Source organism: Haemaphysalis longicornis, unplaced genomic scaffold, assembly GCF_048455015.1.
Source record: "Haemaphysalis longicornis isolate Haplotype H1 unplaced genomic scaffold, Haemaphysalis longicornis Haplotype H1 scaffold_11, whole genome shotgun sequence".
NCBI classification, from domain to species: domain Eukaryota; kingdom Metazoa; phylum Arthropoda; class Arachnida; order Ixodida; family Ixodidae; genus Haemaphysalis; species Haemaphysalis longicornis.
Window position 1 is genome coordinate 127,526,905 of NW_027526214.1, and position 23,012 is coordinate 127,549,916.

At 45.4% G+C, this 23,012-nt stretch overlaps 1 long non-coding RNA gene and 1 pseudogene across 1 annotated transcript; both read right to left on the bottom strand.

The window, feature by feature from the left end:
* Positions 1-23,012, bottom strand: part of LOC144160806 (uncharacterized) — a 247,821-nt pseudogene that overhangs the window by 36,291 nt on the left and 188,518 nt on the right.
* LOC144160921 (uncharacterized) lies at positions 558-5,431 on the bottom strand. The gene is made up of 3 exons (XR_013320442.1): positions 5,156-5,431; positions 2,863-2,947; positions 558-648 (listed from the first exon to the last, which is right to left on the bottom strand). It is a non-coding gene; the product is annotated as an uncharacterized LOC144160921 (long non-coding RNA).

Genomic DNA, 23,012 nt, shown 5'->3' on the forward strand with positions numbered 1-23,012 from the left:
AACCGGTGTGCCGCTCTCCGGCGGCCTTTCGGTCGACGTTTGCTCTCCGCTTGCGCTTGACCCTTATGAAAATTTCTATGTCCAGTCAAAAGACAGTCTGCGTCCCGAAGGAAACAGACTGCGTGCGTCCTGTGTGTTTCCTCTGTGTTGGAATTTCGCCACCGACTTTCTGCGTCCTCCAAGTGTCCGGTGTGTTTCCGTCCTCCATGCGTCCAGTCTATCTCCCAAAGGCAACACAGACACCATACGGCCTTTGTGTGTTCCCTATATGTCTTGAAGGCAACAGACCGCATTCGTCCCTTGTGTGTCCCCTGTATTGAAATTTCGCCACCGACTTTCTGCGTCCTCCAAGAATCCTTTATGTCCTCTACGTATCCCACAAGCTTCCACCTTTTAAGTGCCCTTTGCATGCTGTCAAAAAACAGCGCCGAACAGCCAGTTGCATGTGGAAAATGTCAGCCAGCTCCACAGTCACTGTTTCATGCTGCAGTTGTTTCTGTAAGAGCAAGCTGACGAAAATCACATGACTCTTGCAAACCTGACTATTTTATTCAGGTTGGATCTATACGTGCTGCTGCCGCCTGCCACACCAGGTGTCTCCTCATCTTTACCCCTCACAGGACGGGATAGCCACTGCCACACTTGAACCTGAAATGACAAACGCATTGATCGCATATGAAGGGGTTTAAACAAACACGTTTCAAACATTTCCTCGTTATGCTTATAAATATAAAGGAGTGTTCCAATACAAAACTAAACCAAGTATCTGAAAGAGAAGGTACAACTTCTAGGTTGCAAAATTAGCCACAAAATTTAGACCACATAAATTAACTAATGAGCTTACGAACATCAAATATGACCTACTGTTACATAGGCAACACAACCCAGAACTAAGTACTGTTTAGATTCATGGCCTCCTCCTGACGGGCATTTATACAGCCTCGCAAGAACATTTGAGAGATGAGATTATTGCAGCAGCGCTGTGGGAACAAAGCAATATGGGGGGGAGGAGGCAGGGAAGGCAACATAAAATTGCATGAATTTGCTAAGACAGGCATTGATCAGTCGTCATCATGAGTAGTTGCTTGTGTCTACGCGTTCTTTTGAACCTATAAAGGCAGCAGTTTTATTGTGCATTTCGTTTACGAGACAGCACTTGCATTGTCTAGTTTGTTTGTCTGTGCTTGCTTACAAAAAGCAAAATATACATCACCATGAACTGACCAACCTCTAGGTTGGCTCCTCACTTTTTATATTTCCTTGTGTCGATGGGTAGCAGACACAGGAACAGAAATAAAAACAACCCTAGAAAACCGTGGTGGATAGCACACTTGCACCCATTATTGCACGCGTGCCACGTGGTCGCTCATCCGAACAGATGTACAGTGCACGGAGTGACCCCCAAGCAGCGAAAGCTTGGCGTGGTCGCTCTGTACTTTGTGAAAATACAAGCTACTAGAAAGAAACAGTGCAGGTGCGCCAACTTTGCACCATGGCACGAATTTTTCAACGGACAACAGAAAACGCACCGGTATGTCAGTGACACCGTGGAGGAGATTTCGAAGACAAACCAGGACATCAGTGACAGTGAAAGGGTTAAAGCGGTCGAATACAGCAAATTTAATTTCAGGGTTTATGCTTACCAGCAATGAGGAAAGCTACCGCAGTAACTTGAGCTGACTACTCTGTAACGTGCACTCAAATGCTAAAAACACCAGCGTTTTTGCATATGTTTGTACACAGAGCATTCATACTGCTCGGAAATAATGCAGGTTTTTCCCACTACAAACATCATAATATTGCCCCCAACCACGCCATTTGATTTGTTTACAAAATGTTTTGTTACAAGCACCTGGCCACACCCTGCAATCATATCCTTTTTTAAGGGAACCGTCTTTTTCCGCTTTTTCCTTTGTATGCTGCACCAGCAGTCTTGTTCGATATAAGGGTGTTGCTTTGCAATCCCTATCCTAGCTTTTGTTGTTTTTTATTAAAAATGTTCTCGATCTAAATGAATGAGTGCAAAAGAAACCCTGCGGCATTCAATTCGCCAACGCTCATCCATGCACGTCCCTTTGCTGACTCCTTCGAGGTTTGTGTTTTTTTATGTTCACTGCGGAGCACAAGTTTGCTCCGATAATCTATATTTTTACAAAAGCCCTGCATTATCCGTGGCTACATAATATTCCAAACAACGTCTGGCACACAAACCAGAACCCCCCACAGCTCTTTCTTCAATTGCTGAGTACCCTTCTACAATTTGGACCATCATTATATTTGCTAGAGTAAATAGCTGTTCGGGGGGAGGGGGGGGGGCGGGAGGGGGCTACGATGGCCAGTAAGACTCATTACACTACAAGAAACAAAGTGGCAAAAGGCAGGCAATACACCCTTTTCACTGCTAGGCACAAGTTGCGTCTAGGGCATTGAAGTGAATTCACCTAAATTCTATTTCTGGGTGCATGGAATTGTTTCACTCATGTAATGTAATCCATAATATGACTTTTGAGTAGAAGTCTAAAGATCTAGTTCATCTGTAATAGGCGGTAGAAGAAAAATCACCACACAGTCTGTGGCCACCACACCACTACCACAGTGAACAAGGGTGACAAAGTCGTTATTAATTAATTCATGGAGCAAGGACGCAACCCTGATGCGACAAAAAAAAAATAAGAAAGGTACCAGGAAGTTTCTCACCCTCATCGGTTCCTTATTTTTTGTCCCATCTCTGCAATGTTCTTATGTCTTAATATCACTAAGGTACCACAAGGATGCCACAATGGTTTTCTATGTTTTCATGTTCTCTCAGCCTTCAAAATCGAGATTTTCATGCATTTCACAGCCGTAATGAACTCCACTTACAGGTCGTGCAGGATAGATAGAAACAGGAGGCAGCCAATTCTTCTGGAAGCTCCCAACGTACATCCTCCATGTCAAACACCTGGCCCTGTAAAAAATGGAAGTTCAAGTAGTAAACAAGCCGTAAATATGCGGTATAATGCCGTGAAATACTCGCTCTGACAGGACATGACAGAATTTCTTTTTTGTAGGTGCAAAAAAGGCACCTTCAGTTCTTTCAAGCTAAAAAATAAGTAAAGTGCTCACTGATTGAAACGCGATACTGCCGCTACCACCGCCGCACAAACACACTCCTGCACTCCAGGCTTGCAGCGCACCGCTGTCGCTGCGGGGAACCACTGCCCCGCTTATTGGCAACCGGAAGCAGCAAGCTTATGGTCAAAACACTCTCATCCTCGTGGTATACCACAATGCAACACCTAGCTTCCATGGGCGTCCACTGGCGGCGCTGCATGTAGTGCACGCCACGGATTTCCACTGCGCAAGCATATTCTCTGGTACAGAGGGTGCGAAACGTGGTTACGGCTTTTAAAGGAGCCATGAAGAGAAAACACAAGTTTGATTCATTCAAAAGATTGTGTTGCTAGAATCATGCTGACACCATTTTTAATGTAAGCTCCACTCAAGCTACAAATTAGGAACAAAGGAAATGGCCATGCGACCCACTAGCTCATTTCCCGCAACAGAACCTATGTCATACCAGCCAACTCTGCAGTTGGCAACAGCAAACGCGAATTAGGCAGAGCCTATAAGCTTGCCGAACGAACTATTTGCGCTTAAAAAGCACACGTAAGCATAGAAGTACCGATGCGTACTGCTGTTGGTACTGCGCGCACTATGCTTGGTTTAGCTGCACAGGACTGCGGGGCTTTGGGGTTGTCTCGGACAACACTGGCCGATTGACAAAAGCAACGGTGTCTTACGTGACCATATTTGTGGAGCGAGCACTATGTTTCTCGAAACGATTATTTTCTCGCTCAACAAAAACAAGCCAGGTTTAAATACGGTAAAAACAAACCAAAAGCAGAAAGGGGCTTGCCACGGTTATGGTGGCACCATCTAGGTTCACTAACGGTAAAGAAGGCTTCCCAATCGGCTGCAGAGCAGTCGGTTCCTGTGATGTCATTGCAGACCCTAAAAATGCACGATTTTACGGGAAAACCAAAATTTTAACTTCAATTAATTAATCTCTCATTGAATAAAGCATCGTTTGCATTTGGACAAGTCCTGGGGGCACCATAACACACGAAATCTCTCAAATAACACAAACTTGTATTTTGTCTTCATGGCGCCATTAAAATTCTCTGAGACACATGGTGAACGTCTCAGCGTTCCAATACCACCAAGGGGTAGGCAAGTTGAAATGCTGACGAAACGAAAAAACGGGATGGCGAAGGAGCACGGTGGCAAGCCCACGCCCTGTTTAATCTTTTTCGCACCATGATTGTATCCCCATCACATGCATATTTGTAAGAATGAACACGTTCAACCCATGCTCAACATGTTACGGTCAACACAATTTATGCAAGCCAGCTACAAATAACGTCACACCACACAAGAATTTCTGTCTGATCATGACGATGCTGGATGAGCTTAGGAAGGTGGAAAAATTCCTTGCATTTAAGCAGTGAAAGCTGCCCTGTGACTGCAGCAGCAATGCAGGCTGGAACAGCATGTTTTCAAGCTGCGACGTCTAAACAATTATCTGGTCAAATGTTCACTGCCTAAGGACCTTGTGCATGCGGTACTACTTATAAAGTTGCTAGCAATGCTTAAATGTTGAAAATTCAACGTATATGCAACTCTTACGTATTATAACTACAAATGTAATGCAGCCTCCTTGCATTTCTTTACCCGTAAACGAAAACTACCCGTTAGAACAATGCTAAGCTGCCTACGTCCTGTAAAAAATATACTGTGGGTCAACTGCCTCCTAAAAAAAAATCGGGGAGTGGGCGTTTTGTTTTACAACCATTAACGCAGTTTTCTTTCTTTCTTTTTTTTCTATGCAACAAGCTTTAGCGGTCGAATCCACCCAAGCCAAGCGGCGGCCGCTGGGCCGTCAGCATAACATCTTCGTTGCCGGCAATGGCAAGGGGGTCGATCACTCACACAGCATACTGACCGCCGCTCCTGGAAGCCCATTCATGTGACCGCGCCGACGCAGCCGCTAATTTACAATAAAAGAAGCGCGGCGAGCCGAACACCAAGGAAAATACTCAACACGTTTAACAAAACGGAGCTGCGGCAACGCGTAAGAAAATTTTAACATCCACCACGATAAACAATCACTTACGGCAGAACACGCAGCATTTTTCACACGTCGCGTCGACAGACTGGAACTTGCAGTAGAGACTCTTGATTCTCGTAGGCACGCACAACTTGTCAAGTGTTTTGTCAAATGGCGACCTCGATGTGCGTTTGCTACAGCAGCGCAGTACGGCGACGACACAGGCGCTTTGCCAGCACTCACGATGTTTCAGGTGGCACAAAAGCACTAACACGTAATATTACGGCAGGAGGAGCACGTACTAATTCACGTAACACCAGAAAATCGAAAACAAACCACCAAAACCACGCACAACGAACCAGCCACGTCTTTTCTTGCGCACCTATAACAATGACTGCATATATGCTAGCCTAGACTAGACTTATTACTACACTTAGCTATCTAGCAGTCATAGAGTTTTACTTGGTTACTTCATGATCACCCCTGAAGCAAACTAGGCAGACGCCATTGTAGTATTTTGTTAAAGTTGATAATTGCAAACATATATATAATGGCAGTATATTTTCTTGATGCGGGCAACGTCTTTTGTTGTCGTAAGTTGTTGCTACTCAAAAGCAAATAAAAATGGATTAACAAACAAAGTTATTATCATCGTCATCTACATCTAGATTGACTGTTTTGTGTTTTGTTCAGCGTCCAAGCATTCACTGTTTGTGGGCTTTTCACAAACAGAACGGCCGGATAAAAAAAATTATTCCTCGCAGACATACGCAAACACACGCGCACACGCATACGCATACACACGCACACGCATACACACGCACACACCCACACACACGCACGCAAGCACTCGTGCACACAAAAGCACCGTGCGTCAAATCCACGCAGGCAAACAATTCACTCAAATGGAGCTTAGCAAGACTATGTAAGCTCAAATATTTTTACCTGCGTTTAACACCCTGCCCCATTCTGTTTCAAGTGTTCTTAAAAGGTTCTGCCTCTACACTGGTAGTTCCGTCAATTGGGATAAGTGTATTGGTTTCTGGCACGGAAGCTGGTTGTGGAAGCCACGTACATTCGCAGGTATCGGCTGGGTAGACACGCCAGTGAAATACTTAGGTGTCCCCCTAGAAAATTGTCGTGACAGTGATCCTTTCTGGCACAGGCAAGCCACCGAAATCCGTGATAAAGCGGATAAGTGGGGGGGTAAGCAGTTGTCCGTGTTCGCGCGAGCGACTGTGTGTAATCTATTCTTTGTGTCAAAACTTTGGTACGTGATGCAGGTTCTGCATTGCTCGCGTGCCAATGTTCAAAGATTGCACCGGGTGTTTGCTGTCTTTATTTGGTGTTCCACTTGGGAGCGCACAAGCCGAACCAACCTGTTTAGACGAGTGCGCTGTGGGGGCCTTTCCCTGGCGCACCTTTTTCTACGCCAGGTAGTGAACCGCTTTCTTTTTTTACGTGATGTGTAAAACCTTTTTTTGCGCACCGTGTGTCAAGTGCGCCTAGGTAGAGTTTTACCCGAATTTGTTGTTACTTCTTGTGTTCGTGACGGTGGCATTCATGGCTATCTACGTGAGGTGGTACTTTCGGTAAGATTTTTATTCTCGCGGTTTCTTTCGAATATCTGGCTACCGTGCACAGAAAAACGCTGTATAGAGACCTTCTTGACACCACTTTGCCGACTCCTTTGTACCGATCCCTATACAGTGCAGGGCCAGGACAAGATGTGTGTCATCGTGTGACAAAAATGACTGTCCCGCCTTATGTAAAGTCTTTTTTCTTTAAATTACACGTGGGAGTATTACCTGTTAAAACTTGGATTATTGAAAAAGGTTTGTTTGTTCCCTGGGGGCCTGACTGCTTGGTATGTAAAAAGCCAGAAACAGTAGAGCACGCATTCATAGACTGTTGGGACGGGGTGTTCCTGTGGGACGTTTTGCAGAGAACACTAAAAAAGAATTTCCCGTTGGATAGCCATGGAATCAGGTTCTTGGCCGTTGAAAACTACGGCGGCGTCCCGTATGATCTTTTGATGTTGCTGGCCCTGCATAGTATATGGAAAGCTCGAATGGCAGTTCGTCATAATGATGTAGATGTGAAACCGAGCAGAGAGTTGTTCTGCCAGAGTGTGCGGGAGATCTTAGAAGTGTATAAAGCCCAACCATCTACACCTGACTTGTTAAATGTGTTGGAAAGTGTGGCATGGCTTCGGCCTTTTTCACAAGCGCGCACTAGCAAGTGACGTGCAGATGTCTTTTTGCGCTTTGTAAATTTTTTTGTTCTTATTGTGTATACCGAAGACAGGCAATAAAGAGAAAAAAAAAGTTTCGGTGGCTTGGAGGATAAGTACTCGCCTACTGACCCAAAGGGCGGTGGTTCGAAACCAGCTAAGTCATCTTTTTTTTTTTTTAACCGTGTTCTAATTGAAGTTTTTCAGCCTTACGTTATATTTTAACATTGTTGTTGCTCTTGTTGCTCTCGTCTGGCTGTGTCCCTTTTTTTTCTGTCGCAATATATTTCTACCGAAAGCTCTACCCCAATAAACAGTACACCGCTTCAGCATTTATTTGCAAGGATAAGCCATTTTAGAACGACCCTGAAGGAAAACACAGACTAGGACAATCGGAAGCCACTTTTTAGGTTGTTTTTGTTTGCATTGCTTTGTTTTCTTTTCGGCTTTTCGTTTTCTTTTTACTTTTTCTGGTGTGTATATTCTCCTCCCTCCCACTTTTTTTCGTAAGGGGAGGGACGAGGCACTTCGAACAGCCTCGTTCAATATGTATCCTTCTTACGCCACTGTTTCATACAAACGCACCAGTTCGTAATATTAATTCTGCGAATTTATCAGACCTCACTAGCACGAAATAATGTATACAGTGCTACAGAATTTCCACAAACCATCGCCATTGTTTCTTGCCATCTCTAGCCAAGCCAAAAAACTTAACCTTTCGAGTATAATTAGGGCTTACATGCTCGACTTTATGTTTACTTGAGGAAGCACAGCACGATTGTTTAGTTTACGGCTCTTCAGAAAAAGAATGTAAGGCAACAAATAATTATACTTCCACCCAATGTCCTAGAGGCAACACAAAAGACACAAGTCAGTCTTTTTACTTCATTTTGCCTTCAGTACATACATAAGCAACAGCATTACGGCACACAGAAAAAGAATTAAGACAGCAAATTCAAGTTCTATCTTCCACCCTTTGTCCTAGAGGCAACACAGGGGAAACAGGCCAAAGTCTTTTGAGGAGATGGAGGAGGAAACAACTTTTATTGTCAGACAGAGCGCGTTAAGCGCCCGATGGGGTGGCTCCCTCTTCACGGGTTCCATATGCTTCCAGGGCCGCCTGGCCCCTGTGGATCAGTCGGAGCTGGTCTTCCAGGGCGGGGCTGGATAGCAAGATCTCCCATCGCTCGTCAACGGTGAGGATAGTAGGCGAATTACTTATGGGTATAGGTGGGGGGCGGTCTTTGGAGAAATTGCACTCTCCTATGACGTGCTGGAGAGTGCCTAGTAGATTGCAGTGAGGGCATCTGTTCTTGTAGATTTCAGGGTACATTTTATTCTGGAGGCAGGGGTGAGGAAAGGAGCCTGCCTGTATTTGCCTGTATATTGCTTGTTCTGCTCTAGTCAAGGAGTGGTGGGGGTGTGGGAATGTCTTCCTACCGTCCCTGTAATATTTGACTATATCTGTGTAGCTGGTGATGGTTTGCCATCCCCTTCCCTCCTCCTCGGTGGCCCGGGAGTTCAGCGCTCGGGCCTGTTGATGAGCATATTCGTTGCCCTCAACAGAGGAGTGGGCCGGGACCCAAACTAATTCGATCTTTTGTTTAGGAGGCCTAGCTTTTTCGAGGAGTTTTAGAGCCGCAAGGGACACCCAGCCAGATCTGTAGTTCTTGTACGCAGCTTGTGAGTCCGTAACGATCTTGGTGACGTTAGGTTGCAGGAGTGCGAGGGCTATCGCCACTTCTTCTGCTTCCTCTGAAGATGAAGTGTTGATCGATGCGCAGGTGACCAGCTTGTCCAACCCGGTGACCGCGACCGTTGCCCTTGTGGAGTGTTTGGGCAGGGAGGCGTCTGTGTAGAGGACAGTGTCGTCTTCCTCCAGGGTCCTGGAGAGGGCTCTGGCCCGGGCGTCGCGCCGTCCGGCGTGCCTTGTGGGGTTCATGTTGCGCGGTAATGGTTTGCTTTCCATCTTCTCAGTCCACTCTTCGGGTAATTGGCCGTGACCGGATCAAAGGGTCCGCCTTAGCCATACCAAGGCGGGCAGAAGCGTCCTCCGCAAGATCGGATGGCAGCAAGTCTTTTGACTTCATTTTGCCTTGAGTACACACATGGGCAATAGCACTGCGGAGCTCAGAAAGAGAAGAACGCCAGTGAGTTTTAAAGTTTTATACTTCTCATGCGAAAGAAAATCTTCATATAAAATTTAAACTTCGTCTTTACCATAGTACATATAAAGGTAAAACATCATGGCTGTTTATCCGGCAGTCTATAAAAAGTACACAGCCTGTTTATGTCCTAGAGGTAACACAAAGGAAAAGTCAAAAGAAAGGCCACACAGTCAACATGCAGGAGACACAAAGTAAACAGAAAGGAAAAGTTCATTTTCATAAGGGTCGACCCCCCCTCAGCGTCGCATCACAGCAGGGTTCCCGCGAGGGGAGGTGGGCGTAATTTTTGTTGAGTGTCAATAACATTCTGCATTAAGATAGGATTCTTCGATGTGGCACAAATGGCCCGAAATAGCACATATGTGGATTTACGCGCATAAGCGACGCCTGTGGTATGAAGCCCGCCGTAGTGGTGTTGTGTGGGTTAGTTCTTAATACCGGGTCACTTTAACGGGCGCCAAAACACACCGGCGTTTTTGCCTTTTGTCGCCATCTTAAAAGCGGCCGCCGCAGCCAGGAATCGAACCCACGTTATTGGGCTGAGCAACACAATGCCTTAGCCACTCATCCACTGTCATAAATGAAGCTTCTGGCGACGTAGGTGGACCAGTGAACAAAGATTTTGTATCTGACTTTAAAGCAAAGCTTTTCTACTTTCGTCCAGCGATTTCGTAGAGGATGAGAAAATGACCTTTGACTGGAGACACACCACCGGCGACACATCCCTCGAAGCGCATCGCATGATTCGACATGATTGGGGCGCCGACCGAGGTCGCCACCACCGCTGCGGCGGAGGCAGCAAACCACCCCCGCAGCCTCCTATGCATGCGGCGCTGGGTCGTTTCGGGCAACGGGACTCGTCGCGCGCCCGGGGAAGAGAACGGAGCGTTCGCCATTAACGAACGACGCGTTCCCCCGGCCTCCTTCTATTTAGTGGCGACGGCCACTAAATAGAAGGAGGCCGGGAAGGAGCCCCCCCCGACACCAGCTCTGCGGCCGATGCGTACTAACGTCCTCGATCAACTGTCCCGCACAAGGTACTCATGAATCACCAGTGACGCTTTCCACTATACACGGGTACTTGCAACACCTGCTTTTCACGGTCTCCGGTGGTCGGCTACAGAGCTAAATTAAAGGTGTAACCAAGTGAAACCACGACTCAACCAGACTAAGCCAAGCTTTTACTTTGCCATCCAAGGTTAGTTGAGCAAAGCTGCAGCCATATTTGTGTAGCGTTTATTCAGTTACCGGTTGGTTGTAGCTACTCTCGGTATGCTTGTTTCTTTGTAGAGATGCTCGCGCTTTCCATCGTTGTCAGCAACGCTTTCGGATGATCGGACAGCCATTGCAAGTGTTCTTTGAACGCGCAGTTCGTTGTCACACTCGTAAACGAGTTATATAGATACGGGGCAGCGGCCTCCAGTGACCGGCCTCTACTTGCCGAAGCGACTTCAGTCGCCATCTGCCCCAATTTTCTGTTGTGACACAGTGTCAGATGACCTTGAGTTTTTTAGTTGAGTGGTGACGTACCCATACGTCTTCGCAGTTTGTTGGCCGCCATCGTAACCTTCGGTCTTTGTTTAGTTTCCTTCCAGCCAACCCAGACTTTGCGAAGTGCGCTTTACGTCATCGATTGAGAACAATTTATAAGAGGCTGTCGCATAGTTTCGACTGTTTGCCTGGCGCTTTGACGGTCGTAGTTTTTGACCGTTGGTCAACAATGTCAAAAGGTGCATCCATCATGGTCCCAGCTGTGCTTCGCTGAAACGCCAAGGAAAGTTGGGGGCAAGCTACACGGAAATACCTGCAGTGCAATCTTTGGAATGCCTGAAGGGCAACACTTTTTTTACATTGTATGCACTGTCTAATTTGGCCAACATAAACATGCCTCCGTGTTTCAAAGAACGCTGACAAGAAAAGAGATCTCCGATCAATCTCTGCGACGAAATCTGGAAGCGAAAAACATAGCTGGTGGTTTTACTGGTTGATGTAGTTGTTTCGGGCTTATTTGGGTAAGCTTCCGGAATCATCGTGCACATGCAGAAACTGTTTGTAGACGGGTTATAATTTCTGTTACACCCACCGGCTCTTGATGCTACGCCTGATCTGGTCGAAGCAAGGAAAGGAGGACTTATTTGGTGCCGTGCACTCGCTTATGACTGAGGAGTACCCAAAAACCGGCGAAATGGACTTTTCGGCGGCGTCGACGATGTGCGCCGCAACTAGTTTGGCTGCCTCCTCCTTGTGTTTGTTATAGATGAGTAATGTACTTCCGATGTCTGTGAATGTATTCCAGTTCGCTCTCGCTTCGTTGAACTTTTTGTGGGTAGGTGAACTATTTCGGCCGTTACCTGTGTATGTTGATGCGTTAGGGAAGTGGTCGAAGAAATGGGAAGAGAACTGGAGAGTCAATCATTATATGGAGGTGCGAGTAGGTATTGTGTGTTATGGGCTATATAATGGTAGGTAGGCCGTTTTCGGTTAAATATACATGCTCCCGATTACGTTCAAAAGCTCAATGAGATTCCAAGAGGGAATCATCGGCCAACTATGGGCCTAGTCACCAACTAGGATGAATCGTTCGCGTAGCTGATTTATCAGAGCTTCAAACTAGGGGCTCCTTAAGCGATTGTCCGGTGGGATGTAAAGACAGCAAATACTTCTTATTTATAAATATTATTCTTTGTATAGCAACAGCCTCAAGAACGGTCTGTAAGGAAGCGGTATGACACGCCAGACATTTTCCCACGACGGTTGCCACACTACGCGGAGAATATGCGCAACCGTTTCGGCCCTTTATGAATACCAAGTAAGGGTTAGGGAAATTTGTAGGCTTGTTGTTGAGATGGGGTTCTTGTAAGCGCGTTCCGCTTGGTGGATTTGAATGCAGAATCTCATACACATCTTATAGGTTTTAATAAGGCCCCTACAGCTCCACTGTATTATGCTTTTTTGGCTCAATATTTTGTGTTATGAGCGACTGAATTGTGCATGTGTGTGTGTTTATGAAAGCGGAAGAGTTAAATGTCGACGCTTTGGCTTACCTGTGTCAATCTGGTGTCGGCCCGATGACTCGTGAAAGAAGACCTTTTTCGGTATTCGGTGTATTTGGGCCGCTCTCTCGCGGCTTTCACAGCGCACGGAAAGAGTGCGGCATCCCTGTTCTCATCAGAAATATCAGAAGTGCTCGAAGTTGCGTGAAGCCCACCTTGAGCGCTAACTGATGTGGTCACGGGCTTCCCTGCAGGAGCTCGCGGTGCGTTGAAAGTGTGTGTAGTTCCGAGGCTCCCTATCTCCATGTCTTCTCCACCCTCACACGTACTGGGAGCAGCGGAGGTGGACAGCAAGGCGCGGAACCACTCCCGACGGAGACCGTCGCCACTACATCCACCGTCGCCTCCACAATCGGCGGAGAGTAACGGTTCTGGACTGCCAGTGGGTCGGTCCTCCTGAGCGTCAACACCTGTCGCAGAAGCTGGAGGTGGCTGTTAAACTGGGGGTGGCGACAGCGATACGTCTGCAAGGAGACTGCACTGTGTCGCGGTGTTGACCAAACGCCACCCCAACCCCCGGAGGGCAGCACCTGCATAAGCCGAAAGCAGCTTTTGGCGCGTCTCAGAAAAAGGGATGTTTTTGGTTACTTTGATGAATTTATTTTTCGGCTTTCAATTTTGTGCAGATTTTTGAATACGCAGTGTGTGGCGCATGGCAATTCAGACATTTCGCTGTGCTGTTTCGACAGTCACCCGTCGAATGATCAGTCTCCGCAGAAGTCTGCTTTCGTCGACACGATTGAGATCCATGGCCATTTCTTTGGCACTTAAAGCATCCCATGTGAATTGCGACGTATGGTAATACATTTAGAACTTACAAAGGCCACTTTGTTTACTTATTTATTTTTCATTGCCAGATTTTATAGCTGAAACAGGAAAAGCAACTGGTAATACACAAAACAATTATACAAGCATCGAAAATATTTTTGAAAGTGAGAAAACAAACAAAAGTAAAAAAAGTACGAGCACATCGGTATAGGCATAGCACACCGTAAAATGCATATACTCAATGACAAATGCTCTCATGGAGCGCTTCGGAAACATTTCTGGCCTGAATAAGTGTTTCCGGACGCGCATTCCATTCAGAAATTGTACGTGGGGAAAAAACTATGCTTGAACTGGTTTGTTCTTGCGAAAATTGATTTAAGGGATTGAGCATGGGCGTATCGCGTCCTTCTTGTGCTTAAAGGTTAAACAGAGTTATTTTCACCTTAGACGTAACAATATCGGGCAGGATGGATAAACGGGCCAAGCGGCTTCGATATTTAGAAATTGAATGCCATTGTCAGACATAAGCTTCGAAGGAGAACCGTAACGCCCATATTTACAAACATAAACCGTACTGATTTTCTTTGGGCGAGCTCTAGCATGTAAATGTCTTTTTTAAAGTGCGGATGTAATATAACGGAGGCATATTCCCATTTGGCTCCAACAAAAGTATTGTAAGCTAGAAGCTCACCAAGACTTTTAGCGTGTCTTAATTTACACTTCAAAAAACACAACTTCGTAAATGCGGCTGAACAAATACGTGATACATAGGACGGCCAAGTTAAAGTAGTATTTAAAGTGAGGCGGACGTATTTATGCTCGGCAACGTCAGCAACTGCAGTGTTCTCGAACAAATACTGGGAACAAAAAAAGCTTTTTTACGTGTTATTCTTAACAGCGCACATTTTCCGGCGTTCGACATTATTCGCCACTCCTTACACCACCTCTCAATTTGTACTAGGGGTTGTTTCAACACAGCACCGGCATCAGGTGAGCTAATTTCTCTAAAAACAATACAAACGTCGGCAAACAGCCTAACAAAGACAGCCTAACAAAGACACACACCAAATCATTTATATAAAGAAGGAACAGTGGCCCCAGTACACCCTGGCCCCAGTGGCCCTGGGTGCACACCAGTGGCACTGGGGTACACCACATGTAACAGCAAGAGAATAAGAGAAACAACCATTAATATCAACATACTGTTTTCTGTTTGATAAATAAGCTCTAATAAAGTTCAAAAGACAATCACGAAGGTAAATCAGTTCGAGTTTATACAAAAGCTTATCATGTGGTACTTTGTAAAAGGCCTTACTAAAATCTAGGAACACCACATCAACCCGTACAGACTCATCCATTGCTGCAGAGAAGTGATGAACTGTAGTGACCAGTTGCGCAACAGTAGACATTTTTTCCTTAAGCCATGCTTACAAGGGGACAAAATGTTCCTTTCAGCAAGAAATTCATGAAGAAATCCCGTAATAACACGGTCTAACATTTTACAAGAGTTACTTGTAATAGAAATTTGTCTGTACTTTGAGATTGCAAGCTTATCTCCACTTTTAAGGATTGGCAACCAGAAAATCATTCGGGACTTCGCCCGATGTCAGGGAGGTCGGAAAAATCTTAGTTAAGCATACTGATAACTGGTCAGCATACCGCTAGAGAATCCCTTTGGAAGGCGATCGGGGCCTGGGCTTTTTCTTGAATTGAGCTTTCGCAACATTGCAGAACTCCAAGATCCGATATAATCAGTGTGCTTGAATGATGTGTTAGGCATTTTTGAATCACGCTACCTGTAGAAAAAACTGATTAATCACTCACAATTTTACCATTTACAGCTACTTCTTTCAGGACATGTTTTTCATCCAGAAAGCGCCAGAACTTGGAGGCATCATTTTTAATGAATTCAGTAAGTGTTACGTTAACATAATGAGCCTTGGCTGATTTCCCTTTACTTTCCAAGGACTGCTTTAGGCTTTTGCTGATGTTCCTCACTTCGACTCCTGTTTTTCTTAAGACATTTTATTTTAGGCTTGGTCTGAATTACATCTCGGATAATCCATTCATTGTACCTTTTACTTCTAACCTTTGTGAATGGTACAAACTCCTCAATGCAGTATTTTACTGTTTGCTTGAAATGCATCTACAACTGTGCACGTCATTGTCCATCTGGTAACTAAATTGCAACTGTAAATAATCAATGATAGAAAGATCATCAGGGCGGTCGAAATTTTTTACATGTTTGACCTAAACACTGCCATGCTCGATAGAAGGTCAACAAAACAGGTCGCAAATAACAGGGTCTACTTTCACAGTGCCGCTACAAAACACCTCGCCAACAAAAACAAATCTGAAATTCCATTAAGACGGGTAGGTTCAACCACTAGCTGATACAGATTCCTACCCAACATCATGTCTAGGATACTATCACAAGAGTTGCTCTCTCCATCAGTAGAGTGATTCCAGTCAAGACTTCGAAGATTAAAACACTAAAATCCCCCGTCACAATAACCCAGCGCCCACGGTGAGGCAGAAGGGAATCGTACAATTCGCAAAGAAACCACTCAGTTGCATCAGGCGCTCGATAAGCCGCACAAAGCAAGAATTTTGGGCCTCAAACAGATACGCCTAAAAACAAGCTTGCATGATGTTGAATTACAGGCAGAACCGAGATGTCGATTTATTTTTTGCTATAACGGCAACGCCCCAGCGCGCGTGCCGCGATCACGCCCATATATCTGATAACCATGGGGAACAACCTCTCCATCACTGATCCTGTCACTCATCTAGGTTTCGGTAATTACACACTAGATGGGGGTCGTAATTCAAAAGAAGCAGTTCTAAACTGTCACTTTTATTTACTTACTCTTGCATTCAACGACATAACAGTGAGTTCCTCGAGAGGGTGACGGAGTGGCTGTATGGTAGCTTGTGGCGATTCATTTGCTTCGACTAGAACGCGCCGGTTCTTGATGTCGTCTTGTCGTCAGCTTCTTGTCAACATCAAGTTTGTCGTGCGCAAGCGTAACCTTCTTCCCCTTTTCTTTTTCAGTTTGGCACTTTGACAAAGCGATCGTCTTTTTCTACGCGTTTCTTGGGAATAGTCACCTTGAATGAAGACTGACGTACTCTTCAGTTTTTTTTTGCATGTAGCATTACGGCTTGCTTTTGTAGAACATAACTGAAGTGAAGAATCACGGGGCCATTTGAAAAAGGCTTACTATTCTGCAAATTCTGTCCACTGACGTACAAGTTACTCCTCGGGTTTCCTAAAAAATGTGATCGATAACCAGCCGTCTTAAATCCAGTTCGGTTTCCCTCGATACCTCGTCCATGCCAAATACCACGAAATTATTTTGCCTACCATTGTCTGAAAGCTACACTATCTTCGCTTGTTGTAGACGTATTCTCTCCTGCAAACTCGTGACAAGTTCTGGAACACCATCCAAGAAATTCAGTCTCGTTTCACTCTCCAATATGGCTTAACAGCCCTCCAAGAGACTTCACCATTTGTTCGGTTTGCTCAACTCTTTCTTTTGCTTCTAGCAAATCATTTCGGATAGCTTGTTGGCTTTTAATAAGTGAATGAAACATCTCTTCAAGTGTGGGTCCTGGATTTTCTTCGATGTGTCCAAACAACAACAGCTTACATGCATGAAAACAATCACTTAGAATGAACACCATCGTCCGTGGGCACGGCACAACAAGAATCATCTGTCATCAGAACGGTACAAAAAAGTACAACTAACCTGCAGCAATAAAATGGGAGGCGCGGTGAACATCTTGCCCAATGAGTCCTCGCTGTGCCACTAGCTGATCCGTCGTGCAGTGTTGGTTTTATACTTGTCCAGGGTGATGACTTGTCCAGGGTGATGACGTCAGGCCTTTGATGCGCACCAGCGCAGCCGAAGCAACCGCATAGGAAACGGAGGATGTTGGTGCAGAATCGGGGTCGATGCATCTTGAAGCTTGGCCAGCCGAGTAAACGTCTGGAACGGGTGATGCAATAAATCCGGTAAATGGCAGCGAAAGGGGTTGCAGCAATAAAATTGGAGCTGTGGTGAACATCTTCGCCAGTGGCCTCCCCGTGTCTGCTTTGACCTTTTTCCAGTCGGGTTCTGCCGAGCAAATGTTAAGACTAGAAGCTTTGTCGGAGTTTCTTCATTCATTCTCCGGATTAGAATTCGTTTGACGCAAGTTACCTTTAGGTTGAAGGGCCTGAACAAGTTCCACCTCTGCCATAGAGTGCAGAGTTTTTCCCAGATCGCTCCTTCAAAGAGTTGAGGGCCCTACGTGGAGGCACAGTAACAGGCAAGTCAGACAACGTGGAAGGTTTCAGTAGGTCATGCAATGCAAGCTTCTTAGCATGATAATCTGAATCTACGACATACTGAATCTGAATCAACAACATAAGAATAATCAGAATCAACATTTCAACAACAGCAAGCAGGCGTGTTCGTCAGGCTAACCCTCTCTGTCTCTGTAATCGTTTGTGTGCAGGAGTAACTAACCCTCACGTTTTCTGTCCTGAGTTACAGCAAACATTACGGAAAACATCAGGGACACGTGCCTAAAGGACAAGTAACTTCTAATCCCCGCTCCCCATGGTTTAGCGGAACCCAAAAGCGAGTGCGTAACCAAAAGAAACGCCTTTTCCGTCGTGCCAAACAAGCAAATCACCCCGAGAAATGGTCTGCTTATCGTCAAATAAATGGTGAATATAATACGGCATGCTAAAAAGACATTTTTAAAGCAAAGCTTTTTACCTCTACCCCCCGAGGGGTCTTTTGCGACCGTTGGTGTCACCAGAAAACTCCAGCGAACAAATAAAGAATTTCCTGGCACCACCGGGAATCGAAACTGGAACTAATACACTAACAAAGCGAGAGCCCGTTGTCTTACCGATTTAGCTACGAGCCCATGCGAAGACAGGGAAGACAGGCGGTGTACTCACCAAGCACTTGTTTACCCCCTGCGGTCTCGCTGAATGCACCACGCGACCACTCACACCCGTGTAGGGGCCCTGTGCGCATCTTGCTCATGTGCTAAGAGTTACAAAAATTAAAGGAAGGTCACACCAATGCATGGCATCTAACTTTTAGCACGCCAATGTGCTAAAGCATGTGGACTCCAGTGTTCACGTAAAAAATCACCGCTCCTTGTCGTCCGCCCTCACGCCAACCCAAGGAATACATTCAAATACTCTTTGATGGCCAGGCCACCACTCCAAGCCCCAGCATTAAGCCCCAGCATCTCGAGGCTAACATGAAGAGTGGCGTCTCCTTGCAGCGCCTCAAAAACAGCATTAATCAAATCATACTCATGATCAGGCTAGTTGTCACCAAGAAGCGAGGCCTAAAGTAATCCGGTACCTTTCGAATAATTGAGGGTTTTATCCTCTCGAGAGTCACTTACGTCAACTCTTCCTTGTCTTCTCGACAAGGAAGACATAGAGATGCTTTATATAATGATTATAAAGATGGTCGAGCAGGCCATTGGTCTTCTCATGAGTGCGTCCACACAGAGGCTGCTTAGCACGGGGCTCCACAACACGGTGGAAGAGCTGATAGAAGCCCATCTTTCTAACCAAATGGTCCGACTCAGAACTGTGGTGGGTAACCGCATGCTTCACCAGATTGGCTGGGCAGCCCAGAATGTCAATCCACTTGACGTACTCCCAGACTCTTGGCGACTAACACTAAAGATGCTCCTTTTACTTAGAAATATGAACGCCTCACATGACGAGGGTCACCGAAAAGCACGGGCTCAAGCGCTAAACACCACGGACGGTGGGGATCATGCAGTTATCTACACAGACGCCTCCAAACATCGAGGGCAGCAATACGCCATCATAGCGGTTACCTCCAGAACCAACCTCCTTGCGTGTACCGCGCTTATGACCCAAGAAATGAGGGCAGCAGAAGAGGCAGCCATCACCTTGGCTCTCACTCAACCAGGGGTTCGGAGGGTAGCCACCGATTCCCAGCAAGCCTACTGAAAGTACCAGTCGGGTTCGGTGTCCCGACCTGCACTGCGCGTGCTAGAAACCACTCCCCAAACGGTTCCATTCAGCTCATGTGGACTCCCCCTCACCCTTCAAAGGAGGGCAACAAATACGCCCAGCAAACAAGCCTGCGCTTTTACCTCCCATGCTATGGAGCTGCACGAGGACAGCCACCCACTTGTCACGTTCAGGGAGATAACCCAGCATTATCGCCTTTTAAAACAGACCGTACCTTCGCCTTACCCTGACCTTTCCAGAGAACAACAAACTACCGTACGGCTCATACAATCCGGGCTCCTTCCCACAGCCTACGCGTCTTCACCTAATGTATCCGAATCGCTACGCCGCTGAATTGAAATTTTGCTCAGAAGAAGGAACACTCCCCCCCGTATTCGGGGTGCGCGACTTTAGCCCTGAGCACCCTCCTCTCTTTCCGTCAACTACCCAACCAGATCAATGGGAGGTGCTGCTGTATAGGCCCTCTCTACCTACCCAGCTTCAGTGGGTGGACAGAACAGATTCCACGCAGACTGCGTGTGGGCCCCACAGAAGAAGGAATCACTCCCCAGGGCTGCACTCTGGGCCGTTCAGAAATCTGAACAGAAGTATTTCTTCCGCCTCCTCCTTCTCTGCCGCAAATCTCGTCGCCTCCGTCCGCGGCGCAGAGACGGAGAAGTCAGATCGTCGAACACCGGGTTGGAGCTTACTTTAATTTTATAAAACAACTTTCCATTCTGTGCTACACCAATACAACTCAACCAAACACCGTTCATGCGTCATGCATTGATTTAACCTTACCAAGAATATCTCTTTGAAGTAATAAATGGTGTGGTTAAGTGATTTCACGTCTCTCTGGTTTTACTATTTGTAGAGCGGTGTGAGTGAATTTAAGTGACGTCGCATGTGTAATCGTTATGGGTGCCGTTTACAGCTTTTCTTTCCAACCACATTCACAGGGTGGATTGGTACGATTTTTTGACTTCACGCTTCCCTCCCTTTCGCAAGGCAACTCGAAAAACCTCTGGAGCAATATTAGTGTAGCTAAAAATATACAAATTACAATATTGATCTTAACGACGCCGTTGTGGCGCCTGAAAAGTGTTGTGATGTTTTAAAACACGCTTTTGCCTCTTTTCTCAAACAGTGTGTTCCCGCCACTACACAATGTTAGTTTTCCACAGATGGAGCCAATTATTATAGACTGGGGTGGTGTGAGTAAATTGATTAATAATTTGACAGTTTCCTCAATCACAGTTCCGGACATGACCAATTCGGAGATGTTGAAATGCACAGGTTTGTTTAGGTCCATAGTCCTTGCTCTGGTTTTTGATCAATCGTACGATTGGAAGACGGAAAAGCTGGTGCTGGCCCATCAATCAGGCAATATTCATGCGGTTGATAACTAAAACCCCATTTCTTTAACGTCGATGTTTTGCAAACTTTTAGAGCACATCCTGTATTCTCGCCTTATTGAATTCCTCGAGACCAACTCCTTTTTTAATGTGTCCCAGCATGGTTTCAGATGAATGTGCGCTTGTGAAACGCAACTAATATTTTTTATAAATAATGTGTTCAGTAACGCTGACACAGGAGCTGACACCGATTGCATCTTTCTCGACTTCTCTAAAGCATTTGACGCCGTTTCTCATGACCTATTATTCCTAAACTCAGCCAGCTTAACATTGATGTGAACGCTCTTGGCTGGATTCGAGGCTCCTCTCAGACCGAACACAATACTTAAAAACTAGCAATTATTCATCTGATACTTGTGCAGTTAAATCGGGAGTTCCACAAGGTTCAGTACTCGGGCCCTTACTTTTTTTTATCTACAATAATGACCGTCCTGACTGTGCTAAATTCTCATCAATTAAGCTTTTTGCAGACGATTGTGTAATCTATCGTAAAATTACTTACCCGAGCGATGTCCACATGCTTCACGAAGATCTTATCAATGTGTCGAGCTAGTGGGATAAATGGCTGATAAAACTAAACGTTAACAAGTTCAAAACAATGCGTGTAGCAGCAAACAACAGATTTCAAGTTTGAATTTTCTTAATAACACCGCCTTATTGCCGGTTAACATGTAAAAATACCTCGGTCTTTATATCTCAAACAACCTAAACATGCTAATCACATGCTTGGTTATCTGCGCGCCATTTAGCCGCTGCGCCTTGCTCACCTAAATTAACTTTGTACAAAACACTAGTCCGTCAGAAGCTAGAGTACGCCTGCGCCGTATGGGACCCTTCTCAAACCTCACTCGTCACAGCTTTAGAAGCAGTACAAAACCGAGCAGCTCGCTTTATTTTGTCAAAATATTCCCTACACGCCACGATGAAAACATCGCTTCACCTTCCTGCTATTTCACTGCGTCGAAAATTTTATCGTCTCTGCATATTCCGAAACAGGGCTGGGCAGTATCGCGGTACTAGGATATGGCGATAGTATCTCAAAGATACTTTTGAGTATCGGTATTTCAGTATCGAAATACATTTGAAAAATGTATTTGTATCTCGTTAGTGAAATACTTTTACGGTGTATCGAATATATCTCGATACTCCGGCGCCGAAAAGTACCTCGTTACATTCGTTTTCTTGTCACATAAGAAGTCCGCTTTTTTTAGGTTGGCGCCACACCGCCTGGCTTCCTTCTGTGGGCGGAAGTGTTAGCCTAGACATTCCAGACGCGGCGGCGATTAGGCAGCCGGGTAGATAATTTCCACCCCAAGGCAAATGTGTTGGTTTTAGCTCTGATTAAGCAAATTTATCGACGCTCCCTTTATATTAAAGCTGCTTTTGCTTAAGTGTAACTAACTAACGAACCAACCGCTGAAATTTCGACTTATTATGGTAAATGACCTAGTTAAACATAACAATGAAGATGTATTATCAATTTATTTTAAAGACCTCCACCGCATGATTGTGTAAACTAATAATGATTGTGTATTATTAGTCTTTTCGTTATTTCATTTTGTTTTGTTTTTGCTTTTACTTTTATTTGCTGTTCTTTTTTTTATTTGTTCACAACTGCTTGCAAGTACCTGCCCGTCAGTTATACCCTGTCATGTATGTATACATAGTTTGTATCTGTGTTAGTATTGTAAATGTCTTTTAGAACCTGACGTCGCCGAAATAAAAAGTATTTCAGTATCTGTATCTGTATCTTGTATCTGTATTCCAGAATACTTTCTTGTGCAAATTGCGCAAGTATCTCAGAAATATCCCGTTACGTCTAATTTACATGTATCTTACTATCTGTATTCTAGGCGCCCAGCTCACGTATCGCAATATCTGTATTCCAGAATACTTTTTGACGTATCTCGGCCCAGCCCTGTTTTGAAACAAGCACCCCATTCTGAAACATGTACGTTTCACCCGTCCCTCGTACATATCTTATCGATATGACCAGGTGCATAAGGTGGGCGTAGCGATAAGCCGTACTAACGTGTATTACGCTCCGTCATTACTACAACCAGCAATGACTGGAACCACCTTCCTGCCTCCATTGTGGATATACGTGACCCTGTTAGATTCAAGTTTGCTGTACAAAATGCCCTGAATTTACAATTGAAAATGTGCTCTTTTCTTTTGCTTTTTCTGTACGTACCACCTTTGTACCACTCGTTTCTGTAAAGCCTCCGGGCCTCCGGGCCTCCGGGTCTACATAAATAAATAAATAAATAAATAAATAAATA